Source organism: Malaclemys terrapin, chromosome 2, assembly GCF_027887155.1.
Source record: "Malaclemys terrapin pileata isolate rMalTer1 chromosome 2, rMalTer1.hap1, whole genome shotgun sequence".
Lineage (NCBI taxonomy): Eukaryota > Metazoa > Chordata > Testudines > Emydidae > Malaclemys > Malaclemys terrapin.
The window spans coordinates 15,594,783-15,610,996 of record NC_071506.1 but is presented as its reverse complement, the minus strand read 5'-3'; the positions used below and the strand labels follow the sequence as shown (position 1 = coordinate 15,610,996).

General features: G+C 47.3%; 1 protein-coding gene across 5 annotated transcripts in view; it reads right to left on the bottom strand.

Annotated features, from left to right (window-relative positions):
• The window catches only part of ST3GAL1 (ST3 beta-galactoside alpha-2,3-sialyltransferase 1), a 127,556-nt gene extending 111,607 nt beyond the window's left edge, over positions 1-15,949 (bottom strand). For 2 of the 5 annotated variants that reach the window (XM_054017527.1, XM_054017530.1), the window contains exon 1: positions 15,378-15,949. The gene's annotated coding sequence lies outside the window, so the exon portion shown is untranslated. Of the gene's footprint in view, positions 1-13,919; positions 14,171-15,377 lie in introns of those variants that run through there. The other 3 variants (XM_054017526.1, XM_054017529.1, XM_054017528.1) reach the window with 2 other exon arrangements.
• Between the last annotated feature and the right edge of the window lie 265 nt (positions 15,950-16,214).

Genomic DNA, 16,214 nt, shown 5'->3' with positions numbered 1-16,214 from the left:
GCCTTAACTGCAAGACTTCTCTTTGTCTCTAATAAAACCCACATACCACAAGCAGATTTGTAACAAATATCCCCATTGCTTTCCAGACTTTGACTGGGTTGTGCAATTTCTCCTTTAGTCAAGGGAATTCAAGTACACTGTGAGTAATTACATTAGAGAAATGCTTTGTTTGCATTTGGATGTAGATGGAAAAAAATGCAAGTCCAACTTTTGTTAGACAGCAAAATATCTTTAAAAGGCTTATGTGCCCTGTAGTGGGGCAGCTGCCCCACTCCCTGAATTTGGGGCTGCAGCAGGCCAGTGGGCCTGCACAGACAGGGAGCCAATCAGGGAAGACCTTATAGGGAGCCAATCAGGGCCCAGATTGGAGGGAGCCAATCAGGGCCAGGTTCAGCCCTATAAGAAGGCTGCTCAGGGCATGAGCAGGCAGTCTGTCCCAGGAGCAGAGGGTAACTCCAGCCTGGAGTCTGTCATGCTGTAGGCCCTGAAGGGAAGGGCCTAGCTGGTGTGAGGGGCTGAAGGGGAAGCGGCCCAGGGACATGGACAGACACAGACAGAGGCAGAGGAGGAGGGCAGGATGGCTGCCACTAGAGCAGTGGTTCCCAAACTGGGGTTTGTGAACCCCTGGGGGTTTGCAAAATGTTACAGGGGGTTCTTGGGTAGGGGGGAATTCCCTAATGGCGGACAGAGCTGTCCCTAGGGACCCCAGACAGCAGGGGGCCAGCAGCCTGGAGCCTTGGACTTCCAAGAGCTAAGCAGATCAAAACAAGCATATCTATCACAGTGAGAAGATTTAAACTTCAAGACTCCTTATAAGAAATGGAAAAGGAGGTGGATATTTTTTGCTGTTTTTAAAATTAAATAGGCAGCTAGTATTGTTTTTAAAATTATTATGAACAAGTTTAAGCTTTGTTGTAATGTGCGTTGTTTGTCTGAACTGCTCAAGACCTGAATGCTAGTGTAGGAGGAACTCTTTGAGTTGGCTTCTTAAATACCTTCATGCTGTTTCACATCTGATGCTGCTTGATGAAACATAGGAGTCTTGTACTAGAACAGGCTTATTCAAAGTGATACAAGCTGCAAAAGTGAGAACTTGGAAGAGTGTTGCTGTTTTCATAATGTAATAAAAATACTGTAATTATCAATAATTCATAACAGTGTGTAATAAGCATGTCATAAAAACAAATTTTGTATTTCCTAGATCACTACTTTTATATTTCATACTCAGGTAAAGGAGAAAATCGCCAGAAACATTAATTTTTAGGAGGGGGTTCGCGAGACTTGACATTTTAGTGAAAGGGGTTCACAGGTTGTTAAAGTTTGGGAACCACTGCACTAGAGGGTTCCTGGATTGGGACCCAGAGTAGTGGGTGGGCCTGGGTCCCCCCCTTGCCTTGCACCTGGCCGACGGAGCAGCCATCTAGAGCTGCACCAACCCCCTGCCAAGAGGGGAGTGACTTTGAGGGTGCAGTTGGCCACATCGGTCAGGACGCAGAGAGGCAGCTAATTGATCTCCCCACCCACAGAAGGGGGCGAGGATGGACTAAGGGGCACTGCTGGAGGGCAGTGGCTTGAAGAGGATGCCGTGAGCTTGGGACCAACGCGGGTCCGGACAAGCCAACTGAGGGAGAGATGATGGATGGGACACCACCAGGAGGGGGCGCTCCACTGGACAGAGCTAATTCCTGAGACAACCAGTAGGAGGCGCCAGGTGGTGAGTCCCAACCCCGTCACATGCCCCATCAAAATGCCAAAAGAACACTTCTAACAGCAGCACCTACAGGAATTAAGAGCTCACCACCTTCTGCTGTATGTGCAAGGCACGTCTCTTTGATGTTGCTTTTTCTAACAAACATATAGCAGTACGCATAAGTATATATTGTTTGGGATTTTAAAAAATAATTATTAGACACTTCACTGCACACACTTCTCCCACTGGGGAGAGGAGGAGAGAACAAATGTGGCAGATGTTGCTTATTGCATTACTAGATGGTGCTCAGATACTGCATCAATGAGCACTGTAGAAGAACCTATATAGAATAAAATAGCAACTGACTTGCTAGACAGGAAAAGCAAAGCAGGTTGGCAGGTTTCTGAGAGCAATGACTAAATTGAAATGATAGATCTGAATAGGTCATTGATTCCATTCTGACACCTTAGCTAAGGTGTCTAATCACAATAGGACTGTATTATTATAAACGGGGGAGTTCCAACTCCATCGTATCTCTTTGACTTAGCATCTAGGACCATGGAGGCATGTTGGGTTCAGAATTTGAAAGTTATATAGACACACATGCCTCAAACAGGGGCAGATAAATCTCTTATCACATTACGAAATGAAAAACGAGGAAGGGCATAAATTCCAACATAGATCAATGTATCCCAGATTGGAAGAAATCACTGCTGCTTTTCTTTTGCAATAAATTGTCCTCTCCAGGATGTTATGGGTCCTTGGATTATGGAGCTAAATTGCCAATCCACTGACTAAATCAGTTTGAATTTGACTCATTGTCTGTCTAATTGTGGATAGGGAAGAAAGCATTGGGTCCAATAGTAATTCTTTCACAAAACCAAACATCATGGGGGTTTCAAGTAAGAGCCCCAGATGCACCTCAGGCCCATTTGTGGATGGCTTTAAACAAACAAACAAAAAAGCATTTCATTTGAGGGCAACCTACCAGGCATTGAGACTCTTCACTCTATTTCCTTTTAACTTAGTCCACTTGTTAATAGTTTTTAAAGCAAAACTGAAAATGAGCTAATTTAAAGCTACTTACTTTTTATTGCAAGATTCATAGTCTTTTGCTAACTTAGAAAATACCTTCTTAAATAACAATCATGCTATTTAAGGATATTCTATTCATTTTTTAAATATCTGACCACTCACGCTTTATTAAACAGATTATTTTTCTAAAGTTTGGGTTAAAGCAGAAAAAATATTCACCAAAGAGGGCTGGGTGCCAAGATTTCCCTCTTGCTTTTGTTCTGTCTGTGCTGTCACGCTGCTTTTTACATGTTGGTTGTGGCAGTTCCATCTACCGTCTGTGCTACAATCTACCAAGGATTGCAGCCTTGGATCAATACTTCTTCCTACTACAAAGGTGCAGAGAGGAGCAAATGGAAGTAATATGTGGCCAAAAGAAAGGTTTCCTCAATACCAGTGAGGGTGTAAAGATTTAAAAAAAATTTACAGAACTGGGAACAAGAAAAATAAAATGTATTCATAGCTCTCCAAAAGATTGTTGTCAAAGACTTTAGCAAGTGGCAAAGTTAACAGCATGTTAAATGTTTGCAACTGAGAGGTGAACTTGCTGGCATTTTCTTATCTTTAAAGGGAACACGTCTACTTCAGCGCGGTCTTTGGAACTACTAACTATCTGAAATACAGTGTGTACAAAATGACCAACTAAAACATCAGGAAAGAACTTATTAAATGCAGCTAATCTTATGTTTATGTAGCACCTTTTATCTCTGAGTGCTTTACTAATTGCAAGACTGAGATTCCGTCTATGCTACCCTAGAACTAGAAGGCTTATTTTCTTTTCTCCCTTACACCAGTTTTACAGAAATGTCTGCCAACTTCAATAAGAACTGTGTGGGAATAGGCCTGGCTGGCCTCCCTTGCACCGATTGTTTTCAACCCCTCTCTGAAAACTGGATATGACTTTTTCCACGACAATTTGGGGGCTCGTCCGGAATCACACGACGTCCCACCGGCCCATGGACCGCTTCCACACCGATCCCAGGCGCCAGGTAAGAGACCGTTGTCTCTATTTGGGCTTCGGTGGGGAGCTGCCCGTAGGCACTGAGTTCCGGTAAGGGCGCGCTGTGATCCGAATCTTTTGAGGCTAGACTCATTTGCCTGACTCCTATTCATTTTGTGTGTCTATTCTGTAACTTATCTGTGTTGGGTTTTGTTTGTTTTGTGTTAGTTAGCTTCGTGTGGCTCGGCCTTCGGGGATTGGTCCCCTCAGAGGACGACTGACCGGCTGCTGGGTGACCCCGGGAGGAAGAGATCCCGGAGCGGCCGAGGGGGGTGGCAGGGCTCCCACCAGCAATAGGCTGGTAGTGGTGAGACATGCCGTAACAGATATCCCGATTTATGTGTGCTGTGTGATTGCGGGACGTGAAGTGACCCTACCCCTGTTTCCCTTGAAGTGCTGAGAAGCCCCTCCTTGCTCGGAGAGCAGGGAGGCCCTGGGAAACCGCCCACGAACTCCCAGGCAGTAGAGTAACCCATCCCATTCTCTTGAAGGCGGGCCGGTGTTCTCTGCCAGAGGAGGGGTGTGCGGGGACCACGCCTTTCCTGACCCTTCTGTTTGGTTGACCCGCGAAAGAGTTCCTCCCTTGATTTTCCATTTGGAGCGACCCCGCTTGGAGCGGGAGGCTTCCTCCCCTTGCTCAGAGAGAGAGGGGGAGTCCCAGGAAATCACCTGCCATACCGGAGGCAGTGGGGTCTCCGGCCCGTCTTCACGAGAATGGGATAGGTGCCCTTTTGCCGAAAGGGGGGCTTGTGAGGACCACCCTTGTAAAGCCCTTCCTATTGGTGTGACTGTTGAGGTGTTGACCACGCCTGAAAAGGAGGTGTAGGATAGGTCTCGCCGAAGAAAGAGGCCTGAGCTTACTGCAGTAATGTTTTAAGTAACTGTTTGGTAGGAGAAGTAGGTGTCGTTTTATTTTTATATATATAAAAATAAAGCAAAATAGATCTAGGCAGAAATTAATCACCTCCTTAATTTAGCTAAAAAGTATAAATAAATAAAAGGGGGGTTAGCCAAAAAGCCCACCCTCCTTGCTGAATTGGTAGTAAAACAATGCCTGTGCCCATGGGGGGGGGGGGGGGGGGAGTGAACCAGCAAGAAAAAAGGATCGGGCCCAGACAAGCAGGCAGCCGCAGTTTAAGGAAGTTAAAAGAAAAAGTAAGAGTTAACTCTGTAGTTACTAGAAAAAAATTAAGCAGTAACACTACGTAAATGCTAAAAGAAGGTATTATAAAAGAAGAAAAAATTCTTGGTTTCTTTGCAGCCATTCTTTTGGGAGTGTCTCTAAGGAATCCAGGCAAAAGGATTATTTAAATGAAATCATTTAACTATAAACAAGTTATTCAAATTTGCTAAAAAAAAAAACCTCCTGGTGTGTACAATGTGTTTTATAAGTTTAAAATTAATTGGTGTTGCTTTGGGGTTGTAAAACCAAAAAATACTTTTGCTAAACAAAGTAAACTAGTGTTTAATTTTGGTATTTAGCATTTAATCTTTAAAGTAACAATGCTTTACAAAATTTAAATTGTTTTAAATAAAACCAAAGTTGTGGCTGCAGCAGGGCAGCCAAAGGCAGGAAAATGGTAAGGGTTTTTGGACGGGTTGCTGCAACAGTTTAGGCAAAGGTGTTTCTTGGTTTGCCGGAGCTGTTGTGGATCTTGGTTTAGGAATTTTGTATCACAATTTGGCATACCTAAACAGACTAACCATTTTGTGCAGCTTGACCAATATGGCCAAATGCTTTTTAAAGACCACTCTAAATCAAAAGACCGAACTCAGCTCTCATAAATTTCTAACAGAATCGCCCGATGCGACTATCAGCAGTACCCTGCTGGCCCTGGCTCAGATAAACAGTTGTTTAATATATTACACAATAGTCAGGCACTAACGAAATGTGTTAGGTCTTTTTATATACATCAGTCCTACCACTCACTGAAACCAGGAGACTGGGTCTACATAGAGGTCCATCAGCAAAGAATTGCCCTGGCCCCATGCTAAGGGACTCTTATCAAGTCCTGTTAATTATCAACACCGCTGTAAAGTACTGCAAATTGACTACCCGCCCATGTTTCTCATTAAAATGGCTCTTCGACTGATCGGTCTATCTTTCCTTCAGGCATTGTTGCTCTTTCTGGACGACAGAAGTGAAGGACAAGGTAAAAAGCTGGTAACGTCTCTTTTGTCCGCTGACAAACCCACTGAGCCTTCGGATCTTGCTAAGAAAACAACTTCTCCACCTGAGGACATAATAAAGCCTCCAACCAAGCAAGGTGATTGTGCTAGTAACCCCTCCCTTGCAGCCTCATTGCCGAACAGCTAAGTGAACTAAGACTACGAAATCTCGAAGAATAACTGGTGGAAGCTAGCCAAAACTACCTGAAGATGAAACTTTTAATATTCCTCAGCCTCTCCTCCTTAACGAACTTGGGGTGGGGAGGGGAAAAGTAATATTTTTTTAAATCTGAGCCAATTAGTAGCCTTCGATTTAGCCTGTATCATATTGCAATATACCCCTACTTATACCATTAATATTAGTGCCTCTCTGCCCTTTGTAAAGGTGTTTAGCCAACTAATGTGGTATAATTCTTCACAGGGAAAAATGTTAGTGTGTTGGAAAACTGATAAACTGTAATTAATGCCACATTAGGGACCATTACGTTCACGCTGTCCTTATCCAGTTTTCAAATTATATATTCTCTCTGCCCTTAGTGCTATAACCCAGAAAGCTTGCTAACAAAAATGGTATTAAGTTATCAGCAAGTCTAAAAAGGCATTGCAGTGGGATTTGACACGTTCAAAAGTTCGGGATTTTCTAAATGACCAGCTCATGGCCGTTCGGAGCAATCTTGAACATCAGGTGTGGCCTACTGTCCTTATAGACACCTCGAAAGTACCATCTAATCTGTTGCCATGAAGACATATTTTCTGGGTGAAAGTGCAAATGTTTGCAGTGCTCCTTCCAAGCATACAGGCTGGCTGAAGGGATGTGGGCTCCCACATACTAAATCCTACCAGATCCGTAAAAAGAATGCATGTAACCAATTTATAGTCAGTACTACCGCACTACTATGCTTTGCACTAAACTAATGTCCTTTGTTTTCTGTCTAAAGACCCCCTCCCCTTTCTCAGACCCTGCTCTTCCCCCTCACCCAGCCCGAGAAAAATGAAGTTGGTTTCAGGGAGGTATGATATGCAATGGGGCGAAGGTTGTAGGCCCACTTAGTGTCAGTACCCCTAGCATTAACTCCCTTAAATAGGCTGGCACCAATCTCGGCACTCCCAACTGGCCAGTTCACGATCCTCAGCCGTGTCCAGCAAAAACTAATCTTGTTGATGCCTACACGGCATCAGAGGAGGGAAATTGTGGGGGAATAGGCCTGGCTGGCCTTCCTTGCACCAATCAAAACATCAGCAAAGACTCGTTGTATAGGCCCACGCTGCAGGCCACAAGCCTGAACCAAACTAAGTGTCATGTTCTCTGCCAGTTTCTGTCAAGGGTCATGACCAGAGGGGGGCCAAGGAGGGAAAGAATGAAAAGCCGCAGCAGCAGCACTAATGAAATATGCTGATAAAATATGATAACCGCTTGTGTGAAGCGATAGGTAACTTTAGCTAAATGCAAACTGACTTAATGCTGCTTCTCCTTTGGGTGATCTGTGACACCTTCCCCCCCACCCCCCACCCCGTGATTCCAGCTAAATGCAAGGTAGCCAATCATGGTTCTCTTCTGGGTGCTCTGTGACCTCCCCGAATTTCTAGCTAAATGCAAATGGACTAATCACGCTCCTTCTTTGGGCGTCCTGTCAACCCCTCCCCGATACACTGACCATAACGCCCCGGAAGGTACCATGCACTCTTCCAAGAATGTACCCTAGGTGGTCCCAAGTTTTAACCGCATCAGGCTTCTCGAGAAGCCCCCCACCCCATATGCACCCAATTCTTAGAAAAATAATGAGGAAGGTACCAAGAAAGGGAACAGACCCCAACTCTTTTATTTTTGTAAATGACATACTATGTTTGCGGTTTGTAAGAACAAAGGCAGCCTGTGAGCTGTGATCGGGAGTAGTAGTTTTTGGACTGCTATCCCAACATGTTGGTACGTATTGCAATAAACTGGCCTCAGGCTTGAGTCTGTGAACTAAAATCAATGCGTGGGTGACTTTTTCCACGACAGAACATAAGAATGGTCCTACTGGGTCAGACCAAAGATCCATCTAGCCCAGTATCCTGTCTTCCGACAGTGGCCAGTGCCCCACAAGTCCCCCTGCCAATTTTTATGGAAACAGCATTAAGTGTTCTTCTCCCCTGTTGGTGTGTGGGGAAAAATACACAGACTGCTGGGACAACTTACTCTACAGGGGAAGCAGTTAAACCGACTAAGCACAAAGTGTTGTCAAAAGCACAAAGTGCACAAACCAAAAAACTGTATTTTCCCACTCTAATCTCTCTCATCAGGAGTGCTGCCAGCTTTTCCGCCGCCCGTCCCGCCCTGAAATGCCGCCCCCTCCCCCGCAGAGGCGGCACAAGGTCCCGCCGTGGAAATACCGCTGCGGTCACCGCCCCCCAAATCGCAGTGCCCTAGGCGACCACCTAGGTCGCCTAATGGGTTGCGCCGGCCCTGTCTCTCATAGTGATCTTAGAGGCTACTCAGAGCAGCAAGGTAAAAAGTAGATTCCGATGAAGGGGGGTTGTTTGTTTGTTTTTAACTTGTATCCCTTTATGTGGGGTTTCACCAGCTGTGTAGATCACAAAGGTGTCTTGTTTCAAATAGTGTGATAACTAACCTGTGATAGTTCAGGATTTTACAGTGAGAACTATCACTTGTGTTGACCTTGAGATAGCTAGGTGAGGCAGTAGTTGACCATGCCAAGTTTACCTCCCAGTAAAAATTGGCTATATGGCTTTGGGTTTGTCTACATGGGGAAGCTGACTAAGCTATTCCACAGTAACTCCCCATGTGGACACTCTTATTCCAGACTAAGAAGCGATATTCCAAATAACTACAGTGCTGTAAAGTCATACCCTACATTATTCCGGAATAACTTCCCCACAGAGACAGTTTGTTTTTTTAAATACAGCAAGATAACCAAGGCCTCGCAGTTATCCAGCTGTAGTGCCCAGGGTAAATTAGGCAAATTGGGGGTGGGGGGATAAGCAGTATAGTGCAACCTCTTGGTGAAAGCTACCGGTGTCTTGTCTCCACTTAGGATTTTACAGCAGGATAGCTATTGTGCATCTGTTATCTTGCTGTAAAAAGAGGAAAACCACCCGCATCTCAGTGAAGCTCAGCTGTGGACTGTGCCACATCTAAGACTGTGCCGCTCACACTTCCTTCTCTCCTCCCCCCCCCCCGCACCCCATTCTCCATGCCCAGCCAAACTACATTTTTGTTTAAACACTTAAGTTTCCAGGCCAGAGTAGAGAGGACTCTAGTGTAGCCATTTCTGCGGACGGAGTGCCAAAAGCACAATAGTGTGTGTGGGGGGGGAAGGTTTGGCAAAGTACACAAAGACTTTTCTAATGTTGTGTTGTCCCTATGGAACCTGGCAACATCATATTGCTCATGACTCACCAACTTCACCGAGTGTTGGATCAGGTCCTGTAAACTGGGTAGGGTTCAGTTTATCTACCTCAGCAGACATGGGTTGACACGGGCTAGTAGCAAGTAGCTATTTCAGGTAGGTTTTTCAAAGCAGATGCTTAATGCAAAGCCACTCACTCAGTTACAGCTATGCAAATAAAATACAAAAGGTCAGCCAAGTGCATGTGTAGCACATCTCCAGCAGGCAGGAAATGTATAGATAAAGGTGACTCTTCATCTTTAACTTGCATCGTTGTACAAACACTAATATAAAGGAGCCCAGTATGGGATCATAGATAAAGTGTCCATCTTTAAACTTCAGTGGGGGGCAAAAAAAAAGATAAGAAATTTCAATTTTTAGAGCTTATAAAAATTGACTAAATAAGATTTCTCACCCTTCCAATCTCCCTCTCTAATCTACAAGTAGGGTTTTTTTCCCCTTTAAAATGTGTGGCCTGTGTGACACTGGTAGACCAGACTCCCTTTGTCAAGGCTGTAGGCATCAGTTGAGCACTGACACATTCATAGCTGGAAACCAGACTAGCTCACCTGTATGTTAGTATTGTTCAAGATAGGTGTGAAGTTGCTGCATGTGTTAATTGTACTTGTAATGTTTGTACCCCATGCTACAAGGTAATACGTAAGTTTTGCTTTACAACTGTAAAAATGCCTCCTGTGAACTTGTGAACCCAACTAGGAAGAGTGGTTCTCCTGCCCAACAAGAAAGATTATAAGAACTAACGCTACATCTACACTAGAACACTTACAGTGCTTCTGGTGAAGATGCTCTAAGCCGACAGGAGAGAGCTCTCCCATCAGTTTAATAACTCCTGCCTCCGCGAGAGACGGTAGCTGTGTCTGCAGGAGAAGCTCTCCCGCCAACATAGTGCTGTCTACACCAGCGCTTAGGTCGATATACTTATGTCGCTCAGGTGGCTGGATTAACCACATGTAGGTTATACTGAAGTAATTTGTAGTATAGACAAGGTCTAAGCGGAACATTGAGAAACATCTCAACACAAAGCCTGGGCCATAAAGGTGTTACGTGCCAAAAAGTTCATCCAATTGGCTTGAATTCTGGAAGAAGGAAATAAAGATATCTGATATGAAAATTCTTCATCTCTTTGTTCTTTGGACTATCATAGGGCTGAAGCTCTGGAACGAAAGCAGAGATCCCCAGGGTCAACCTGGTTAGCCCTACAAGACATTCATTTCTGACAAATTCAGTCATCTTTTAGAACCATAGACTAACTATTTGTGTTTATATGTTGCCTGCTTTAACCTGTAAATAACCCATTTCTTTTTCCTAGTTAATAAATCCTTAGTTGGTTTACTATAGGATTGGCTACAAACGTTGTCTTTGGTGTGAGATCTGAGGTACAAATTGACCTGGAGTAAGTGACTGGTCTCTAGATAGACTGGAACGCGCAAGGGGACAGTGTGTGGATCCATGGTAAGACTGTTATAGGCGTTCACATTTGTTACTAGGTTGGTGAAATCTCATTATAAAACATACAGCCAGCTTTGGGAGTCTGCCTTGCTTTTTGACAGTCTGCACTGAGGTTGGCACTCAGAGACATGAGCCACTTCAGACAGTATGACAGCCTGTAGGCAAATATATAATTTAGACTTTTAAGAGTGTATTATATGAACATGAGTAATTTCAATATATATGGTACATATGCACACATTTCTTTAAATGTGTATTAGACCCACACATGAGATTTCTATCAAATAAATATGGATGAATGTATTTTGTATCCTTTCATTTGTTTTAATGTATGCCAAGACTAGAACTGGTCTTGTTAAGGATTTGGAACATGTGCTTATTGTAGGAAAGAATCTCAAACGCAGTAAAAGTAAAAAATAAGGCTGCGATTTTGTCATGGAGGTCACGGAATCCATAACTTCCGGAGACCTCCGTGACTTCAGCCCATGGAGGTTGAGAGCTGCAGGGTTCCCTCGCCACCCGCAGCGGCCGTGGACAGCAGGGGGGCCCTGGACCTCCAAGCTGCCAGGGGCAGGGGGGGGGGACCCCTGGAGCTCCAAGTGTGGGGACTCTGCAGCTCCCCCTTTTGTCATGGATATTTTTAGTAAAAGTCAAGGACAGGTCACAGGCATCCCTGAATTTTCCTTTATCGCCCACGACCTGTCTGTGACTTACTAAAAATATCTATGACAAAAATCTTGGCCCTAGTAATAAAACATGCATAAGAGGCGAATTGTTAACCTTTGACATTAATTATTTTTACTTCATGTTACTAATTTTGTGCCAAACTCCAGTTGTAAGTGAAAACCGTTTGAGTTAGTCTAATTAACTTGAATTTATACTACTATTCCCCCAAAAGGAATCCCAAAATACTCTACCGTCTGCAGTAACCGATTGTACAAGGTATCCAGTCAGTGAGAGTTTTGAGCCTAGGATCGGGCCCCTAAGAGCATAAAGACTGTCAGCTTTATAATGGGAAAATGCCTGATCCTTTTCCCTCCCACCAAAATTGGGTAGAGAAATATTGCTCATATTTGTATGCCAGTTTTCACCCAGAAATAATCATTTACATCAGAAAGGCTGCCAAACCCTGACTGATGCAGAACTTTTAGAGACAACTCCCTGCTCCCGCCCCCAAATAAGGAGCTTTTGCAGAGCAATGAGTCTGGCTACCTACAGGGGCACTATACTTTGCAATCTATTTAACCTTAGCAAACATACCAGTGTGAATCTCTCTTGAGTGAGTGGGTGCATTAAGTGTCAGATTACCTTGAAATACTGTTCACTGGCTGTGGAAAAAACAGAGAAACAAAGCCAAACAGACTTTCAAACAGCCTCCCAACACCAGTGTCCTCTTAGTCCCAGAGAAAAAAACACCGAGAAGTCTTTGTGGCACCTGAGAGACTAACACATTTATTTGGGCATAAGCTTTTGTGGGCTAAAACCCACTTTATCAGATGCACGGAGTGAAAAATGATGAAGTGGGTTTTAGCCCACGAAAGCTTATGCCCAAATAAATTTGTTAGACTCTAAGGTGGCACAAAGACTCCTCGTTGTTTTTGCTGATACAGACTTACACGGCTACCACTCTGAAATCAGTCCAAGGGGAATTTCCTATTGAAACCCAAGGTTAACTTGTGCCCTGCAGCCGACGCTGCAGAATTTATGCCAGAGAGCTGGGACCAGAAAGAGCCGCTGATCATCCAAATAAACATGAGAAGTCCCTTTATTAATTTATCCGTATCGACAGCCACCATCTGCTCAGCGAGAGGCCCGGGCACAATCTGCCAACATTTTCAAAACTTCCTTGCTGGATTAACAACTGCAGAGCCCTGGCGTGGCTCCCTCTGGCTGAAAGTGGGCGTCTTTTAAGAAAGCTTTTTTGGAAGGAGCAGGGGGAATAATGCACAGCTCACGCACAGTCCGGCAGAGGATTTACAGGCAAGGAGCAAACAAACAAAAAAAGTTCTCCCCGGACAAGTGTTCACAAAAGGCCAAACTAAACCGAGCGAACAGCCTGGCTGGCTACATCGTGTCTGCCATGGCTCAAGAGGCGAGCGTCCTGGGTCTCTCGAGTGCCCGGAGGGCAAAGCCACAGGGAGTTGAATTACTTTTCTAATTTCCCCTCTGCCTGACACTGAGCAGCCGGCAGAGATCAAAACCAGAGCCCCTCGGAGGAGCAGCTTCTCCCCCTCCCTAGCTGAGCGGCTGCTGCGAGTCCAGCCAGGCTCCAGCCAGTCTGCAGGCGAGGGAGAGCAGGGGGTTGCAGCGAAGGATAAGGAAGGAGGGAAGGGAGCGAGGGGGCAGCCCGCGGCGAGCGCTGCGCTGGGAGAAGCGCACAGCCCCCTCCCCTTGCTCCATGGAGCAAGGGGCCCGGGATCGAGTTGGGAACCGGTGCCGGCCGGGGGCTGGTTCAGTCCCAGCCCCGCACACAAGCTGGGGGACCCGGGGAGAGGCCCTGAGCTACAGGCAAAGTTACGGGGCGACAGCGAGCTCCCCGCAGGGGCGGAGGCTTGGCCACCCGCAGCCCCCGGGATGAGAGGCGTGCGGACAGCCGGGCGGCCGCGCCTTCGCAGCAGGAGCGGGGTCCGCGTCGCGTCTCTGTCCCGTTATCGGAGTCGGGCAGCTAGCGGGGATTCCCCGCGGGCTCCTGCCCCAGCTCTCCGCGCTCCAGCAAGTGTCGGGCAGACAAGGGCTCCTGGGAGCGCAGAGCGAGCCCGCCGCCTCGGGCTGACCTCCTGTCCTAGCGGGGCGGCCCTGCCCTCTGCCAGCGCTTCTCCTGCTCCGGGATCCTTCTGCCCCGCCGGTGTCACCCCAGCCACGGCGCCTCCTGGTGACACCCCAGCCACGGCGCCCCCCAATCCACTGCGCCCCCGGGTGACACCCCAGCCACTGCGCCCCCCAATCCACTGCGCCTCCTGGTGACACTCCAGCCACGGCGCCCCCCAATCCACTGCGCCCTCGGGTGCCACCCCCAATCCACTGCGCCTTTCCCCCGCTCGGAACTCTCCCCATCTTTTCCCGGGATCCCCTGCCGCCCCTCTCGCCCCCCTCCCCCCGTAGGGGGCTGCGGGTCCCAGCGGCTCACCGGAGAAGCGCACCAGCAGAGGAAGGGGCCCCTCCCGGAGCAGGGCGAGCGGGCCGGCCACTCACAGGTCCTGGGGGGCTCCTCGGGGCGCTCGCAGCGGATCCCAGCGCCGCCGCCTCTTCCCTCCGCGTCTCCCTTTGTCTTTCCCAAGCAGTGGGACTGGGCAGCAGCAGCCGACCGGCCAAGGAGCAGGCAGCTCCCGCGTGGGAGACGGGAGAGCCTTGGCGAGCCGCCGCCGCCACCGCCGCCTCCTCCCCAGTTTAGCTTCTCCCCGGCAGGGCTTCCTGCGCCCCTAATATAGCGCCTCCAGAGCCACGTGGATTAGACAGCGCTAAACACGGCGGCGGCGGCTCCTCCTCAGCCTGAGAGACCGAGTGTGAGAGGGACAGAGGGAGGAGAGGCAGCACAGGGAGCAAAGGAGTGATGGGGGGAGAAGAAGCAGCAAGGGGGCGGCCCAGGGAACGGATGGAAGGGGGGAAGGAGAGAGGTGAAGAGAGAGAAAGAAGCAGAGAGTGGGAGGCTCAGAAAGAGAGAGCGCAAGAGACCGAGAAGGAGAGAGTATGAGAGGCAACTCCCATCTTTTCATGTGCTGTGTATTTATACCTGCCTACTGTATTTTCCACTCCATGCATCTCTTGAAGTGGGTTCTAGCCCATGAAAGCTTATGCCCAAATAATGGTGCCACAAGGACTCCTTGTTTTTGCTGCTACAGACTAACACTCTGAAAAGTGAGAGAGAAGGAAAGGGACCGTGAAAGAACGAAGGCGATGCAGGGGCAGAGAAGGGTGTGGAGGCGCCGCAGACAACAAGAAAGGGAGAGGAAAAGAGACCGTGTCAGTGGGGAAGAGAAAAGAGGCAGCTGCTGAGAGTGTAAGTATGGGAATACCAGACACACCAGTGCTTCAAGGTGCTGTACAAACCCAAAGCACCCGGGAAAGCGAGGGACACAGACCGGGAATCGGGAGTACAGACAAGGGATTAACTTCAGTGAGTAACACCTGGAAACCTGGGTGGGCAAAGGAAATGAAGTGGAGAGAGGGAGATAGAAGCATAAGCAAGAAGAGGACAGAATCTGCCCCCCACCCCTCCGCCCAGCACACATGCACAAGCAAGTCAAATCCTTCCCTGCAGGGAGAACTGCTGGCTACAGCTCTCCTCTCTTTATAAGCACGGAGAGGCATGTGCCAGCTTTCTAGATGTTAACAAAAGTGTTTGGACTGGGATTTTCAAAGTGATTTAGGTGCCAGGAACTGGACACCTATGGACAAACATTTCTGATTCCCAAGTGACTTAGGAGCCTAAATTCTGCTTTATTTCGTCTCTAGCACCCAAGCCTGAACCTAAAGCTGCTACAAACTAGAAACAGTGGGGAAATATATCTGCTGTAATGCCACTGTTTGTGACAGTGACCTGCACTATTACTGCTGTCAGCATGTTCCTTGTCCAGGGTTCACTCACCCAGCCTGTGGTCTGCAGCATACAGGCATTCCACCACCTCAGTCCAATCCAGTTCAGTGATGCGAGACCCAGGCCTTCTGCCCCTTCAGTGGTTGTCAACAAACACACAAAGAAATGAACATAAATGAACTTCCCCACAGGTGTGGTCAGGTTCCCTTTCTTCAGGGGGCTTTGGTAGGCTGTGGCCCCAGTCGGGGTCAAGGCTAATCTAGAACAATAGTCCCACTAAAAGTGGATCAGCATCCAGCCGCCCCTTCCTGGGCAGGGGCTGTCAAGCAGCAGTGGTCCAAGGAGCTCTTGCTTTTAACCAGCCCTTCTCCAGGAGCTGAGGATTAGATGTTTGCTCTCCTCGCTGGACTGCCACTGACTGTGCTCAGCTGTCCCATCCTCAACTCCTCCCTCCAAGTCTGACAGCTCTCCCGGGTGTAGCAGGGGCTGACTGAGCCCACACTAGTCATAGGGACATATGGCTTGCCATACCACATCAGACCAGTGGTGCATCTGGTCCTGTCTCTGAAAGTGGCCAGAAGTAGGTGCAAGAAATTCTGTAGTGGATGGTTATGGACACAGGGAAAGTTTCATCTTAACCTTATCAGTTAGTGGTTGACTATGTCCTGAAAATAAGGGTTTATATCCCTTATAGTTTTTATCAGAGGTACCATGGGATGTTCACATTACCCATATAAAATGTATAATTCTTTTTTGAGCTCTCAGCCTCAATGTAGTTTCATATAGCAAGGAATTCCACAGGTGAATTCTATTAGTCTTTCTTCTGGAATTTCCACTTTTCAAGCATCCCACTGAGCTAGAGTCTTGAAATTTGGGACACTTATTCTT